Source organism: Zerene cesonia, chromosome 10 (assembly GCF_012273895.1).
Source record: "Zerene cesonia ecotype Mississippi chromosome 10, Zerene_cesonia_1.1, whole genome shotgun sequence".
Classification (NCBI taxonomy): Eukaryota; Metazoa; Arthropoda; class Insecta; order Lepidoptera; family Pieridae; genus Zerene; species Zerene cesonia.
The window spans coordinates 5843542-5858679 of record NC_052111.1 but is presented as its reverse complement, the minus strand read 5'-3'; the positions used below and the strand labels follow the sequence as shown (position 1 = coordinate 5858679).

Sequence of the window (15138 nt, the reverse complement as noted above, 5' to 3'; positions counted from 1 at the left end):
AATCTGCGAATTCCAATAGGTTTCTGAAACGCTCGAGTAAATACACATTTAGCATCTCGGGCTCCCCTACTATTATAAGCTATTATGGTTGTATATTTATTACCGTTTCTCTGCAAAACGGTTAGTTCAATAGAATTTGACATATAGTTTGGAGGAGCATGTTGTCTATTTAAGTAGGTAAGTAACCAAGAAATTCAATATGCAGGCTGAAAGGTAACAGGAAAAAAGGTTAGAGAAAATTCATGCCTATATTATCAGGTTATCTAATATATATGATCAAGAGAAGTAAAAATAAACCGATCATAAAATAAACAACGGAGGTTGAGCTATGAAAGTAAGACTTTGTAAGGATGGAATTAACTAGGACCTAGTTACATAGAATGCTATAAAATTATAATTTATTCAAACGATCTTGTTAAGAATTCTATTTATATAGCAGCAAAATAAAGTAATAAGTTAAGGCACAGCTTTAACTATATCTAATCTATTATCTTTGTTTAAAATAAAGTATGTTTTTGTTCCAAATATGTCATATATAGTCGAATTCATCGGATTCAAGTATAGCAAGCACGTTATATTTGTACTTTTAAATCAGCTATTTATATTTATTGTTTTTGCATATAGTTATATAACCAATCAAAAAGATAGCTCAAGTATCACATAAATAAATGTAAATTGTGAATATCAAACATGTTAATGTTTAAAACGAAGCGCGTGCATTGCTACATTGTTCCACGTTAATATTGTCATTAGACAATAGACTAGCAATTACAATAGGCTCTAGATCAATTGTCGTATGCCCTCTGACCCATTTACCATCCCAAAGACCCACCTCGGCGTCTTCCAAAGAATTGTCACACACCTTAACGTGTTCAGCCATACGAGACGTATACATGGTTTAATTTCGACTAAATATTTTACTTCAAACAATTTCAAACCATGTCGGTGTGATGCTTAAAATCAAAACTTCATTTTAAATTACGCAGCCATAAAATTATTGTAAGAACGTAATAATTACGAATAATTTATCTTCACAATAATAATTCAAGATAAAATCCGATTGTCGCAAAGATCTCAAGGTTTTGAAAAATAATCAACTTCCTGAATCAAAACTCGTAATATATAAAAGAAATCGCAGAATTATTATTCATTAATGTTTATTAATAATTTAGTCACATGTTCTTTTTTATATATCGCATCCAAATTCAAATTTAAGACGACCATTTCTTATAACATAATGAATATAGCTGATATTGTCTTATGGCTTATTCTTCATTTTTTGTTTTATGTTTTTAAAAAAAGTGTATTAGATACAAACAAAAACTTCGTTCATGAAAAACTATAAACGAGTTCTCACTTAAATTTTAATAGTAAACAATACTCAGTGTAAACACGACGCGAGTTCATGAACTTCCCCGTACATTGAATCTCGAACGAAGCACTACCAATAAGCCAGTTAGCAAAACTAATAGGCTAACAAACTTACAGCAATTACGACGAACATGGTTCTAGGTGACATTCAAAAAGACAATTACGACGCTAATTAGTCTTGTACGACTATATCTGATAAGTGCAGTGTCGAGTGAAAGTTGAACTGAAAGTTACGGCACAGACTGAACAAGAGATTTTAACGGCAATCGGCATCCATGGTATAAGGAAATGAAACATAATGTGTTCATTGTAGCACCTTGCGTGAGCCTGGAATTCAGATATTATAATTTAGTTACATATAGGTAATTAATTTTAAAGGATTTTACTATGATTACCGAGGCTAATCGTTATAGATTGAGAAATATCAAATCGTTAAGGAATTTCTTGGAGCATTGGTAGCCTAGTGGACCTCGGATTTAAAGGGAAAAGTCGGGGGATCAAGACCGGACGACCGTGCTAGAAATAAATTGATTTTTTCAAATCATGGAAGGAAAACATCGTAAGGAAATCACCATGTCGAAGTATTAAAAGTTCGTCGACATGTGACATCTCAACCCGCACTCGGTCGGTGTGATGGATTATGGCCTGAACCCTCATAGGGAGGCCTGTGTCCCTGCAGTGGGAACATGTATGGGCACTGAAGGAATTTATAAGCTTCTACATAAATTAATGCTAGCTTACTAAATTTAAATACAATTTTATATGAATTGAGTAATTTAAAAAGCAATCGTGATTTATGTTTCGTTATGATTAAAATGAAATGATTAATTAATCTTACAACTTCAAATTTTGAAATGCTGACTTTACGTTACATGTGACCTAGCATTATTTTCATTGGGGAAGACCTAATGGCCTCAATTTTTTGCAAGTGTAGATACAGTTTCGTGTGCTAATTTGGTCAGACTTTCACTTCAAATAAACAGACATTTAATCGTCGGTTTTCAGTTACAGCGTTATGGTTTGAGCAGAATAATTGCCAGATTTATGAGAACATGATAATTAATCACAACAATAAATGTAACAGCTTATAATTAGTAATATTTTGGCATCTTAGTGCGCTCAGTCACATGCTTAAGTAGGTGTTCGGGTCTGAGATAACTAATAACGTTTATAATACATATCAAAGTATATAAACTATAAAATCTGTATAAATTAAAAATATGCATTACTCAAACATTCTCTATTTTAAATAAAGTGTAAAATTTCAAAACGATTAATTCTAAATTTAAACATGGACGGATATAAGCAAACCAGTTGCAATAGTAACCGTACTATCAGCGAAATGTTCTATATATGATGACATTGATAAACTTTGCATGTAACAATAATAAATTGTCCGAGCTTTGATTTTACGTATATTAAAATAACCGGTAAATCTACTACCAATTGAAGGAAGTGGCAACATTAGAATGTCGCGAATTATCAGTTTTGCGCCAAAAATATAGTCAAACGTGCATCGGGTGGCCATATTTCTAATAACTCATACATGAAATTATAAAGCAAATAAATTGTCTGTCCAACAAACTTTTTATCATCTACATTTTCTACATATGAAGTATGTACTTTACTCAGAATTATAATCACACGTACAGAGGAATAACAGTATACTATTTAGAAATGAAATAATTTGTCCTATTTTACTTCTAAGTACCACATCTTTGCAGTATGTACATATTTTTGTATTCAATTTTAACAACATTGTGAAATACGATAGCTATTTTATATGCTCTGGCAATATTTTCTTTTGTTGAATCTTGCATTACTTAGGTGTTAGCAACGAGTGTAAATTTGTTGATAACGCTTTATTAGAATTATAAAAACTGATAATGTCATACGTAATCTTCATGTAAGGTCACGACTGTATAAACATGTAAATTTTACATCGTTAAATCGGCGCCATTTCTTTTAGTAACATACGATACTTTTGTGAATATATTAGTATTTTTTGAATGATTGAATAAGATTGAAACTTGTCAGATATTTTTTGCGTCTTCTACAGTCATTGGTAATTACGTTTCACGTAATTAATGTATACAGTTTTAAGGTGTAATAAGAATTCTTGACCCTAATAAGAAACATTGTACAAATAAATCAATCACCAACACCATGATATAAAGAAGTATTCTCTGCTGATCTTCGTACACGCTACAAACTAGAATAAGCAGACTCGATAGAAAAAACGGTAGAACTAATGATATTAGAATCCCTACATGTGTGTCCCTGTATCGGAACGTAACAATCATTCGTGTTACATAACAGCCACGGTCAAGGTTTATTCAATACTATCGACCCTTGTCACAAAGCAGGGGGCATCATAATAGCAATATCCTTAAGAGTTGTTTTGCACCGTCAGTAGGGGAACTGTATATATTTTAATGAGCGGCTGCAGAACTTTCCCGGTATCACTTATGAAGTTGGTTATTTTGAAATATAGTTAGATAAATATGGCTAATATGTACTAATGTTTTGGATAGGTTTCAGTGACTCAATACTCAATTTGAATTAGGTAGATAGTGTTTTTTTTTTAACTTCAAAGCAATAATTCACATGGAACCATTTTTTTTATAAATTAAAAAGATTAAAGCAACTTCATTACACTTTTTGTGTATTTTTTTCGAGGGACTTACTTAAGAGAGATTATTTCGTTATAGTTATTATTATATTTATCACCATTAATTCTCGTTGGTTACATAAAAAAAAATTGTACAAAAATTATAAGGTACCAAATCTAGTTCAATGTTGACGAGTACATGGTTACCCTACATACAAAAAGGGGACAACAACTACAAGGCCAAGGAAGCCGATATTATTAAATCACATTGAACCAAATAGATGATTTGTTTTTAATACTATAATCTAATGCATTATCAAAATGACCATGTTATCGATATTAATTAAGAAGAACTAATTTATTTATTTTTCGCATTTGCATTTGTTAATGGATTAGTAAGTAATTTGAATAAATATTATTAGCGGGCACCCGCCATAACTGTTCATTTTACATGGTTTTTTTTTTTAATTTTATTTGTCACTACTTAGCTCGCAGCCTCACTAATATGGACTATAGAATTTTGTAGTTCTTAGATTTTAGAAGATGAAATTTAACACACAAATTAATTATAAGTACTAACGAAGACACTGGGTATTTTTTTACGAATTTAGGTGCGTATATCCTGTCAGTTATTTATTATAGCAAAAAATATATTTTTCAACCTCTGCCAATTTTAAAACACCTATCACCATCCACCATCTTTTAAAACACCTATCCAATGACACCTCATTTAATTATTTATTTGCGAATTTATTATTTATCCCCTGTCACAGATGTGGATAATTTTTTTTTTGAAATGAAATATGGGCTATAAGTTGTTACTGATATTGGTCTATCATAATATAAAATTTTGTCAAAATATTTCCTGCAGATTATAAATTATTAACGCGCATATAAACAATAGACAAAATTACTTACTGTTTTGGGGTCCATAAAATATCCATATTTTTATGTAATTTGAATGTTGAATATTCTCTTAAAAAAATATTCAATGTAGAAAAATGGTGTGGTTACTATATAATTATATATCTACGTACATAGACACTATATAGACACTATATAGAGTACTAGCTGCGCCACGCGGTTTCACCCGCGTAAGTCCGTATCCCGTAGGAATATCGTTGCCTTATATGTTATTCCAATTGTCCAGCTGTCTACGTTCCAAATTTTATTGCAATCGGTTCAGCAGTTTTTGCGTGAAAGAGCAACAAACACACACACATCCTTACAAACTTTCGCATTTATAATATTAGTAGGATAGATTACATAATTTAAGATTATTCCCGAAAAAATAAAGTATAATTTTGAACCGGAGAACAAAAAAGCAATTTTTATTAAATAGTACCATTTCGTAATAACTGCAACCGGATTTAATCACACTTGAAACAAACGCCGCAACGTTATTTCGCAAACGATGTCAAGTGAACGAACGCTTACGACAGCCGTAAAATGAAATAATATATCCTTCGAATATCAAGATTACTTTGCCATGGCAAAAATATTTAATATCAATTCCAGCAAGTCAATAAACCCATGAAAATAAAACTAATTCGACACGGGGTCCAAAAGACCAGCGGAGGTCTCGGGGTAAACGCCATTCACTTAACACGCCACTAGCATTGCGCGAATGGATCTGCAACTGCGCGGGCGCAGACTCCAAGCCGTCTAGGTAATACGGGGCATTGGCTCTTTTACATAAGTCTAGCCTTGGGGATTGAAAAAAGAAAACAGCCTGACTAAAGGTGTGTTTTAACAGGTTTTACAAACAGCGTAAGATAATTCAATCGCGTTTTAAATGAACACGTTTGCCAGAAAAGAAGCGGCGGCATTTTTTTTTCTTTGGCCAATTAATAGATGTCGCTTGTAAAACAATTTTTTTGTTTTTATGAAAAAAAAATAGTTATTGATGAGCTTTCATGAAAATACTTAATAATAAAAAAAATACTAAAGTTTGGTATTATGTATCCATTTATATCGGGAGTAAAATGCTACCTACATGCTATATTTTATAATACATAAAAATATTACATACACTTAATAACATGTATAAATTTATATAAGCTTAGTTTAATAGGGTCTATTCTATATTTTATAATAAATACTGGATTGAAATTCACTTTATCTATTGATACAATCGTACAAATTTATCTCTATGATTAATACAGATATGAAATTTCAATAATAATTCACTCATTGAATAATTTAATTTTATGTATGTCAAGATTAAACATAATACAGGAATTTAAAATAGTTCATACAATGGTCAAAGTCATTATCGGTAATTCTCAGCTAATTACGTTCTCTTTGATGCGAACGTTACATTTTAATTTTAGCAGAAAGCAATAAAAGTGTACGCAAATGCTTACTTCTAGAACAAAAAAAAAGTAACTCGTAACTAAACGTAAAAATGGAAACCTTGAAAACCAGTTCCTCAGTTCAACAGTCGAGGCTTATAGACAACCGATTAATTAGCTATTTCGTAATAGAAAAATTATATTTTGTAACAATTATTTGCAGCTAAACTACCTACATTCACAGAAAAACTTTACACTTACCTAAAATGATCGCGCAATTGCACTGATTGTATGTAGAAAAATCGTAAAATCGTAGTCGAGTTCAGTCGAAATTAGTTGTTGAGTAAGTCCAGAGAAAATTTCCCGAACACTTTTTCTGCACACTGACGCACTGTCACTTTTCAACCCGTGCACAGCCGGCTTTTTCTCAATATCACGCCACGTTTGTGCGGTGTTTAGCACGCGGTGGCGTGACGACGAGTCGGTGGTTCGGTACAGACTGGTGTGGCGCGCGGCGGGCACCGGCTGGCCGCTCGCAAGTCGCACGATCCTGCAAACACGCTTTGAATAGACATAGATATCAACATGCACTCGCCCAATACTCTCTCGAAAAACATTTTTAAATTCTTGCCAAAACTGATAAGTTCTGTTTTTTTAAAGACAGATTTAAAGTTTAGTTTGGCAAAGAACTGTTACAGTTACTGCGACCCGCGAAATTTGAAAGTAGCTTAATCTGGTTTAAAGTAAACCAGATTTCGCTACTGAATATTGTGGTTAGCCCTTTAATACACGAATAAGTACTAACTTCTTTATAATACCGGTCCAGACAAGCCAGATCGTACCACCTCGGGCCACGTTTGCTATTTGATTATTACTTATTATTTGTTTCTTTTTTGCGAACTCAGAACCGCAGTTTGCGTGACTGATAACCTCCTATTATAAGATAATACACAAAATGGATGCTGAGTATAAGTAAAAAATAATATGAACTATTTTTGCACAGTCTCACTATTTCGTTCTTGATTCGAATATAAGAATTAAAAATAAATTAATACAACAAAATGCACAGAATGACGCAATTATGTACATGCTTCATTTTGTGCTGATTAAAAACTGCAATAATTTATAAGCAAAATATACTCGTGTTACGTTAATGCGTTCTTGTTTACAATTTCACAATTATGGCAAATTTTATTTGATTGAATGCTAATAAAGTCTTACTGAATATTAATTCAGTAAGACTTTATATTTTCATTTATAATATTATAGTATAATGTTATCCGTGGAAATATATAATCATAATATATTGTTTTAAAACGTATTCCACAATACAATCTTTATACATGTGTAAGTAATGATTTTACTATTATTATTATTTTAGGCCGTTTTTTAATAACAAGGTCATTAGCGACCACAAGAATGAACAATTTCATTAGGTTACCTAGTTCTATAAGTACATGAACTTTAATTCATTATAAGAACCTTGAGGTTTTACTGCCTCTTGAATGAATATTTTTATTTTTTAATTATTTATCTTTTATTATCATTTAAATATCACAAAGTTCCTTACTTGATTTCCTACTTTATTTCATTTGTAATTCGTGTAAAACTATTACTACTGTTCCAAAAATTATTGAAGTATTTGTCAATAAAAATGATAATCCTAGTATTATTTTTACTAACTACTGCTAGCCAGCGGTTGTATGTGGTTATATTAATTAACAAAAATACAACGACCTTCATACAAACAAACTAGTTTTTGAATTGTGATCTTAAATGAGATAATTCTGATATGTGGCGCATTTACTGACTTTGCTTGTCAATGTATAGATCTTTACTATTATTCTAAAGAAAAAGTTATTTGTTTAAATTTAAAAATAAATTAAACTATATGAGACTTTTTTACTAGATCAATCTAAGCTGTGATCGTCGAAATGGCTTCCATAACTGAATATGTTTGACATCGCGTCATGGCTCTTCTACATTGCCACAACGCGTTGTTTGAATAGCATGTCGGCCACGACGACACAAATTTCGCTATATGCCCTTTCTAAGATGTCACAACGCGTCTTAAGCATTTTCATTAGAGCCCATAGCCTGTGTGCGCGCTCAAATTTCGCAATGTTGATATTTTAGTGTGCACCACAACGTGTTGCACTTTTTTTGTTTTTGGTCTTAAGTCTTTAAGCGCAACATATACACGTAACAGTGAAAGTTTCAAAGTTTGGATGTTTGTTACTTAACGATTTTTTTTTTCAGAGGGAGCTGCTGAGCTCGTAGATCGCCTGATGGTAAGCGATCACCACCGCCCATGAACATGTCTTTTTAATTAAAATATAACATTATTGTAATTTTAAATCTACTAAGAAGAATAGGTGATATTTTTTCCGTCTAATGTTATAACGTAGAAATTGGTCCATTCACATACATAATATGATTACCCAAACATATAACTATTAGCTATGCATCCGCATATGACGATATCAAAAATCAGGTGATGCGTCGCCCTCGTTTGTCATTGGTCTTTTTTATCCTATTTAATATGCTAAATCAAATAAAATTGTGCTTTATGCATAGATAGCAAACATAATTAAACAACATTAATTGTAAACTAGAATAAGCTAGCGTTGTTGTTGAAAAATATGTTACAGGTGCTGTGCCGTAAACATGTGCCCGCATATCGCAATATTACTTTTGATTTCAACTTTTTCCTATTTCTAATTTCTAATTGTATGCGTAGAATATTTATCAACCATAGCCCATTCTATAGGTTATAAACTGTTTCCTTAAAAATTATAAGTTTCAAGGCAAGAGTGTTACCAACCCAAATCCTTTTCCTCGCCCTTCTCAGTCCATTGCGACATTCCCTTCGTCCTTTCCTTTCCCCAGCCTGGTTAAACTGGGTAACGGTCCTGGACGGAGGTTCGCATACCATCAGGCGAACCACCAGTTGAATTACACGCTATGTCATAAAAAGGCAGATTTACTTACGCATTTATAATTCATATTTATATCTGTTGAAATCGATTTACATTAGAAACTAAAACCTCAAAACAAATAAAAGGTGCATTAACTTGTTATTTTCAAGATATATATAGATTAGAACATTTACTACTAAATAAATGAAGATCTAGAATAATGTAAGAATATACATACTTCAATAAATTCAATAAAAACCCAGCTAGCTAAAAAAATTAAAATCGCCTGCCTATTATAAGGCTCAAGTAATGGTTTGATAGGTTTTTCTCAGGAAATACTGTATCAACACATTATTTTCACTTGGATTATCCATACATTATTCCTTATCGATGTAGGCTGTATATTTGTTTGTTTGCCTCCCGAGAAGTTTTCTTACGTTCATTGAAATAACTAACACCACAGAATAACACATTATTAAAATGGTCATTATTCATAATTAAATGAAATGCATAAACTGTTGAGTGTGTATTTAAATTGTCAGCAGGTTATTTAATTGTATAGCGCGACACTAAAAATAAATGCAGCGCTAATTTAACTAGGGCTATTTCTAGACTCGCCATTCGTAATTTTATTATTAACTTGTAGTACTTGTATTTTAGTACATAATATATGTATATGTACTTTAATATACAATAATTTTTTACTATATGCATCATATTAAATAATTATAACATAATAATGTGACGTGCAATATTATGGTATTAGGTACATGGTAGGTTAAATCTATACAAATTTTATAAAGCTTAAGAGTTTGAACTCATCATAAAAGGATCGCTTTGCTTCTTAAAGTGTTCTTATTGTCTAAAAAATACTGTTTAGTGTGTGGCAAGATATAAGTTCCACAGATAGTAAATACATATGATTAAACTTCGAAAACAAATGCTTGTAAAGTGAACTTGATAATGCACCTTCGAAAAACAATTCAAAGTCAGATAATTGTTTATTAAATAATGCTCAGAATACAGTACCGTAAATGCGTCGCGCACTCAAATGACTTTTTCTATAAGATGAACATTAATCGATTAATTAAACATAAACTTTAAACTTCCTACTAAGGACAAGGCTATAACCTCGATGCTCCAGCAGGCTTTTAGGCTAATGTATTCTCTTACTTATAAATATTTAGGGGACTCGTAAAATGGTTCAATTATATCAGTTTCTCTAACCTAGTTGTTAAGTAAAGTCAAATCAGGATACGACTTAATAAACAAAAAAATAATAATTACTTGTCACCTTGCTTTGCTTTCCTTATTCATACTTTTTTGTGATATACTCGCATTATGGAGTGTTACTCATATTTATTTTAACTTACAAAATTTAATTTCACAGCAAGAGTTTCATGTCACAAAAATCGACATTGCGATGTTTGTGGCCTAATCTATCTAAATTTGTCCAAATGATCAGATATGAAAATACAAAAAAGTTGTTATACTATAACTATTATAATAATTATGTATGCAGATTAGAATAACTAAAAAACACTCTTTTTGAATCAAATCTTTCCGTTCAAAATGAATCAAAGAGTCTAAAGAGGTCGGTTACATACAAGTATACAAGTTATATAATCGAAGCTAAAAAGCGTGTTAAAAATGGACGAGATAGAAGGACAAGGTAGAAACCTACAGAAGCTGTAATTCACCCACCTTCACTCAGGAGTCGACAAGCAATCTTTAGCTCTTCCAGAGATTGCCTTCACCCTAAAAGGAGTCCAGATGGCGTGAATATTTTATTAAAATTTGTTATTGTAATAATTATTTTCAGCAAGAACGGGATGAAATGGGAGGCACCAGCTTCCAAATAAAAAAAGAATCATAGAAATCGTTTCCTCCAGTAAAAAGTTACGAGGTAACAAACACAAAAATACAGTCGAACGATAACCTCCTCATTTTTGAAGCCATTTGACAATGGGCGGATAATGATAATAATAGCGAATCGTAAATTATTATATAAACGAATGGTAACGTCATTTCAAAAATAAATAATATCTACGTTAACCTAACCCCAGTAACACTGACAACAAGGTGTCGTCGAACGATAACAGAGGCAATTGTAGCATTTGCAAGATAATGAAAGTAGATGGAAACTAATGTAACTTCGTGTAACTCGAAGCTATTATGGCGACCCACATACGCTAAGCGGCTGGGGCTGTACGGTATTGAGTTACGGAAGCGTTTAAGGAAACGGTAAGGAACTCTTCCGAAACGTATTTGTACGTAAATCTTAAAGAAAAGTGAGACATCAAAATAAGTACGTATAAAAATGTTACTTAATTTTCATTAATACTTCTTTATTGTTAGTCTATTATGTTGTTTTGTTTAATTCTACGAAATGAAATAAATGTTCCTTTAGATAAAAATATTTTGTCATACATTATGGGGTATAATGTAAGATAATTAAAGTAATAAGTATGATGAGTAATATAATTTTTATATATGCACAAAATTAGGATACGCAGTACACTTATAATGAATACATTCATTTATGATGACCACTAAAATTAGGAAATGGACGGTTCCACTGTCACGCTACTCGAATCTTCATCAAGAAAATTTGACGTTCGACCTTCACACAAATTGTTAAGGTACACGGCATACAGAATACAAGGCTCAATGATATTACTTATCACAGCGGCTACAAGTCTACTGAATCACTAGTTTTCCTCCCGCGGTTTCGCCCGCGTCAAGGGAAAAATAGACGGTGCTAGGTTTTTTTCCGCATAGTGCCCATTCTATGCATGTCCATGGCTCTCCGATATACAATCTATCTTATGTCCTTTCTCGGGTAACAATACTGAGTAAGTACCTTTCTCTGTTCTTTATTTCATCCAAATCGATTCCATGGTTTAGGCGTGAAGAAGAGACAGATAGGCAGACAGAGTTACTTTAACATTTATAATATTAGTCAGTATCAAACATTTTTTTGAACACATAATAATTCATGATTGAATTTATATGCATATATAATTTACTACGTTCTAATGAGCTGGTAAAATGTACTCGTATAGTGAAATTTAAATTACAAATTATTGTTACTATGGAATTGTTTGCAAGATATCGCATTAAATTAATTGAAACACTGGGGTTCTGATAAACTCGTTCTAAACAATGTGAATGTATTGATCAATTTACTAATTCCTGCTATCTAATGAAATTATTGTCCCCACATAGTTTCACAAATTACTTAAGTGTGCAATAAATCTTAGTTCTCCCCTAACTAGCGTGAAACTAATTAAATAAACGCATCTATGCTGACCATTTTATTATGAGATAATTAAACAATGGTACCCTTGAACCTCATATCTTTACAATTAATATTTTTTTTTAATTCATTTACAATTATTTTTATTTTATCAGCTAATGATTTTCAAGTAAATTGATACTGTAAATGTTAACATTTTGATAGATAAGTATTGACAGTTAGTCGAAGGTTAGCGTGATTAAAGGAGGGATAAACAGTGATCGACTAATACTATGTACTTATATTTTTCAATGTCATGTTTAATGTTGCTAATAAGCCTAAAACTGTCGAATAAATTACTTGATGATGAAATATTATTTGTAAATTGTTGTTTTTGACTTTGACTTTTTATTCTATTCATATCTGTAGTATATGTTTTATATTATTGTGTATTTAGAATTAAATAATAGCCCGTTAAATTTAAATTAATTGTCTTATTAATAAGAAAATGAATATGACATGATCGAAGAAAGCTTAGAGGACCTTTAGTTGGAACATAAAAACAGTAACTTGACTCAAGGTTCAGTATTATAAGCACGGAACTTGCTACCTACGTGTTTTGTAGTTGCCGACATCCGTTGATATATTCCCGTGTCCATAGCATTTCCTTTTGAGAGTTATCACGCGTGTTAAATATTGAATAAAACGCATTCATTTTATGTGAGTTTAGTTTTCAATCTCGTCCGTCTTAGACGCGGGTAAACTTATTCAAAAATCATTCGAAAAAAACGGATAATTTGAAATTAAATTATATACACATACTTTATTACTATACTAATTAATCAAAGACGTAAGATTTTAATAGCTTGTGTTTTTATCTCCACGCAATGACTGGTTTAAGCAGAAGGTCAAGGTTGAAATTGATTAACCAGCTACGTTTTAATCGTTATATTTTGTGAGAAACCGATAAGACATTATTTCAAGTAATGCATGATTATTGATGACAATAATATAATGACATAAAATCTGTAAAAATAGCAAAGTACAACTGTATATACTAAAATAAACACTAGTCGCAATCCTATAATCCAAGAAGCATTAATAACCACCATACTAAGCAAGTCTAGGTAATTAAACATTAAAAAGCCCCAAGCATTAGCATTAGTATGGCCATGTTCGTGATCCCTGCACATTGTTTGGTTTCACCAGTAATGACTGCTAGAAAGCCGTCGCAGAGATGTGTTAACCATTTAGTGAATACTATTGCAGAAAATGAAAGTTAATCTCCTGTAATTGGCCGCTCTCTGGACGCTTAAGCAGAATATATGACATTGATGACGCTAATTAACTAATGTATTTATGAGTAGAGCCGGTTTTATGAAAAGGGCCGCCATTAAGTATCGGTGGTAACAACAATCTCATTACTTATTTTCATTTAAAACACATTATCTTCAAGTACTATAGTTGTTTTGGAACATTAATTAGGGATATTTTAGTTACAAACAATAAATTAACAAAATTACAATTATCCAATTAGGGAGCTATTACTTACTATTTCTACAAACTTTTTCATTAAAAATGGACAAGTGCTAGTCGGATTTACGATACTCTGGCTTCCGTATAAATCCTACCAATATTATAAATGCGAAAGTTTATAAGGATGTGTGTGTTTATTGCTCTTTCACGCAAAAACTACTGAACCGATTGCAATGACATTTGGTACGTAGATAGCTGGAAAACTGGAATAACATATAAGCAACTTTTATAACTGAATGTTTAAAGCAAATGTAAAAAAATTGTAGCCCATCCAATTTATGGCCGTTCCAACTGCTGCACTACTTATCACTATATAAAATATTGTCAAAATCACCCGGATGTTTTTGTGCGATTTCCGAATATAAAAATAGACAAACAAAACAACATCATTTTGTAAACCATTGTTTTGGGGTCTGAACCATCAGTTATGCATAACAATTACTTTTAAAATACAAAATATTAATTGTTTAGAATGTGATTTCTGTTTTATTATATATTTAGATTTAGATGACACGTGTAAAAACAACCCTCCAGAGACATAAATAAAAATAAATACTAGTTTGAACTATAACCTAACATCAATTAGTGTGTTAAAGAAAATTACATAATAATATGGATATTGTACAATGTAATATTATGTTATATACTTAGTAGGCCTTATGATAACTGTAATCCAATAAATAGGATAGAAAATAATACACGTTCAAGGTTATCTGCTTATTTAGAAAAACGATTCTCAAACTATATTCTGAGAACAATTTATAGTTCCCATAAAAGTAAATTTATTCTACTAATGTTACAAATAACAAAGTTATTATTTCAGATTATAATTAAACGTGTCAGTCACTATTGTTACGTTAAATTGTTCTAACAAGTCGAATATATCAAATTTAATCACCTGAATTTAGAACTCTGAAACACAAATAATATTCAGAAATTATTATATATTGTTGTCACAATGTTAATAGTTAAACTGTTATGCCAATAAGAATTGAGATCAAATCTTATCTCAAACAATTTCGAGTAGCAATTTAGTAATAACAGATAGGAAGTCTTAACACAATTATTTAATTAAACATTCTCCAATTGTGGCTTGGGACCCGTATTCAAAAAACGTTTTCAAGTTTAGACCAATAAGTGAAATCGAATGTACAAGCAATGTAAGCAGAT

General features: G+C 31.4%; 1 protein-coding gene across 2 annotated transcripts in view; it reads right to left on the bottom strand.

The window, feature by feature from the left end:
- Nucleotides 1-6800, bottom strand: part of LOC119829256 (protein windpipe) — a 35389-nt gene extending 28589 nt beyond the window's left edge. For both annotated transcript variants that reach the window (XM_038351671.1, XM_038351672.1), the window contains exon 1: nt 6538-6800. The gene's annotated coding sequence lies outside the window, so the exon portion shown is untranslated. The remainder of the gene's footprint in view (nt 1-6537) is intronic.
- Nucleotides 6801-15138: the final 8338 nt, after the last annotated feature.